We start from the raw sequence: 3694 nt of genomic DNA on the forward strand, positions 1-3694 counted from the left end.
CACCCAAAGCCCACATGCCATTTCACCATCAATGGTACTTTATCATAAACTTTCTTGGTTGTATTTTGTTCACCGTTGGAAAGGATCACAGGATAAATGTTCCTAGGCATCTAGGAAATACACAAGTGTGGCTACATCTAATGATCTACACAAAGCTCTTGCAGATGGCCATCCTGCCATGGCCCAACAGGGCACTGTCTTTTCAAAGATCCTTGCTTGAATGCTTCTAGTGATACCTAGTCCTCACGTCTCTTCACGTCAGTAGCGAGCAAGCAACTTTCAAACCCAGACTAGTGAGAAGACCATGAGCCTAAATGCCCATTCCCTCCCTTCTCTAGCCTCACTGGTAACTCTGCAATCTGCTGGATGTCCAAAGAACATAACATGAGATGCAAAACTTCTGTGTCTGCTTCATTGTTGGTGGAGCCTTTCCATCTGCCTTGGAAACTTAAAATTGTGGCTCCTAAATGAGTGGGGCAGAGGCTATTACCATGAGTTTGTCCCTTTCCCACAAAGTACAACTTAATGTATGAGAGGAATTGAGTAACATTCCATTAAGAGCTGGGATGTGCACATTTTCTCTGCCGAGTTGCAGGGACAACATTCCCAGCTGTCTGCATCTACTTTTCCCCTTTCCAGTACTTCATTCTGTGCCATGTGGCCATAAACATTAGGGATGCAGTGGCATACTCTTACGTGTGCTTATCCTCTGTTCCTGCTGAGCACACCAAATGTAGAGTGCTCACCAAAAGGAAGTGATATCATGTCTCTTACTCAACTGTCAAAAACAAATCTTATTCTAAAAACCAATAGGGCTCCATCCTTCCACAAGCTCGTTTCAATGGCTGTTTGCTGCTGATTTTCATTCCGGAGTGTCCTCCTCTTAAAGTACGCTGTTTCCACTAAATGAACAGCAGGTTTGCTGTGCAGAGAGGAGTTAGCTCTTTTCCTCTGTATAGGCTACATGTAACAGAAGGCTGAACGGTCTGGCATTTGATAGGCTATGAAGGTTATACTGAATCAAGATTAAGAGTTGTTCTTTTTACCCTTAACCCAAAAGCTTCTACAGCAATAAGACATTCTTGGTTACCTCTTACCTTTACAGTGAAAAGAGTAACAGAGCTGGCCCAAGCAGTTATCTCTGCCCTACTCCTCCATCAGTATATCCAAGAGGCCACAAAACCAAATCTATCTGGAATAGAAAATTTCCAGTCTAATTCCTTAATGACATTTGTGCTACACATGTGCACTTCATCTCTCATGTCCTAATGACTGGTTAAGTCCAACTCAGACCGACAGCAGCAGCATTCTGGGCTAGGGCCACCTTCATACCCTTTTGGTTCTATTTATTTGTCTCCTTTGTGGGACTACATACAACTCATTCTGTAGGATTTTGATGTATACATGTGGTTCTGGGTTTTTTTGTTTGCCTGAGACTTAGTATGCTGCCATTATCTACTCTTTTGCTAACTTCTTCAGGCTCACGAGCCCACACCACCTATACCTTAAGTTGCATACAACTGAAAGCACAAAAGCCAGTAGGATGGCTCAGTGAGTATTCTGGCAAACCTGAGTGCTAGCTTGAGACTCCAGCAATGGAAGGAGAAAACTGACTGCCCTAAGTTGTCCTTTGATCTCCATACACACGCACTGCAGTACACACACACACACACACACACACGCCACAAAATGGAGTAAAGTTGTAACCACAAAACACATAGATGATCATTCCTCTGCGTAGTATCATAGTGAACCCAGACAGCTCAGTTTCACCAAGAGGCTGAAGAGCTGCTTTTTTCTTTTCCTGGGACCACCACCTGGTGGCCAGAAAACCAAAGCAACTATTTAGTAATGGAAGACCTCATTAACATAGTTTAAAGGTTTAAGAATTTGGGAGCTTTAAGAAGTTGCACTCGTCAGAACTTCCTATCAGATAAAAGGTGAAGATCTGAGATGACTTTGAAGATAACGTCATTCAGAAAACATCCTTCAACCTTCTGAGGATATTTACCCCTCAGGATGCTGGTGAGCACACTTAGCACAGTACTTCCCCCTTTCCCCTGGAGTACCATCAAAAACTTAACCACAATTTTCTTCTCGAGGCTGGGATGTTCTTGGTCAGGCAAGCAGTAAAGTGGTAGCCTATAGGTTCTCACCAGCTTCCCCTCAGAGCCAACTGTGGTGTCAGGAGCACTCTAACAAAATCTGTATCTTACCTTTCAGTATGGGATATGGACGATTCAGCCCAAGTTCCCCTTCCTCTGGTAGAGAAAGCATCGTCCTCACCAATAACCAACTTGCCCAGCTTTCAGAGGCTGAAGTAAATAGCTTCTCATTTCCCTTGCAAATATATCATGGTCCTCTGCGGGTTTATTTTGTTGGATTAGTTACTCTGAACTTTCTGGAGGACCCAAGAATGATGCATCTTTTGACCACCAGGAGGCAACAATTACCCCAAGGAACTTACACTCTAGAGGTCTCACTCTTGCTTAGACTTCCTGGGCTAAAGCAGTCTTGTCTTAGCCTCTGTAGTAGCTAGGACCACAGATGCATGCCAGCACCAGTTCACCATCAGCATTAAGAAACCTCAAGCTGGAGCAGCTAAAATACTGTTGTCTCCCACTTCTGCAGTCTGCAGCATCTGGATTATAGATTAGATGTGCATCTAAGTGCCTGCGTGTGCAAATGTGTGTGTGTGTGGGGGGGGGGTGTCCCAGTCATATCATACGCATTATGAACATATTGAAATGTGAACCCAAAGCTCCCATAATTCAAAGTCAAGAAAGGTAATCAGGACATGTGATTTTATAATACGTATCTGTGTGAGACCAATCCTTTGCATACAAACCCCTTGTTCATGTCTCTCCCAACCCCCATCCTTGCACACTTAATGCTTACTCCAACTGGATTTTCAAGGTCATAGAAAATAAGCAATTAAAAGTCTTCTACAATGTTCTAAACATTGGATAGTGATCTGAGATACCCTTGCTCTGTTAAACTTAAAATCAATGGGCTAAAAATCAAACTCCCTGTCTGTAAGCTTGAGCCTGCCCTCCCTCATAAACAATCCCAGTTGATTGTAAGGTCTCTAGCCCACAAGCAAGAACACTCTACCAAGGTGAAACTCCAGCTTTTACAGTACAGTCAGGAAGCTCGTGCTTAGGCTTCTTGCTGGTTTCCTTAGTTCAAAACAAAGTGCCCAAGAATCAGAAACCATACCTTCTCATAAGAAAAACAAACCAACAAAAAACTACAGAAACAAAGGTTAAGGACAACATTTTATTGCTACCAGAGGCTTTATCAGCAGCAGTACATGGTTCTGACTGCAGTGCCATCTTCAGACTGCAAAGGGAGCTCAGGGTCCAGAAGTTGCTCAGAGAAAAACAAGGGAATAACTCCTTATCAAGAAAATCCTAATAGCATAATATAAAGCTAGGGTACTGAATTAAATTATAAGTTACAGACTCAAATCAGGGCTGCCCCAATATCTAGACAGTTGCTTTTAATGATTATAAATGAGTGAAAACATACCAGTTACAAAAATCTACTTATGTTACATACATGTTTCTTTGGTGAGCACCTGGATATATTAACTTTATCAGAAATTCTTTTATATAAATGTCAAAAATCCTTAAAATGTCCTAATTACATGCCATTTTTTTAAGCGTCAAGATAAACAAAACAAGGACAATAA

The sequence above is a fragment of the Mastomys coucha genome, unplaced genomic scaffold, assembly GCF_008632895.1.
Source record: "Mastomys coucha isolate ucsf_1 unplaced genomic scaffold, UCSF_Mcou_1 pScaffold22, whole genome shotgun sequence".
NCBI lineage: Eukaryota > Metazoa > Chordata > Mammalia > Rodentia > Muridae > Mastomys > Mastomys coucha.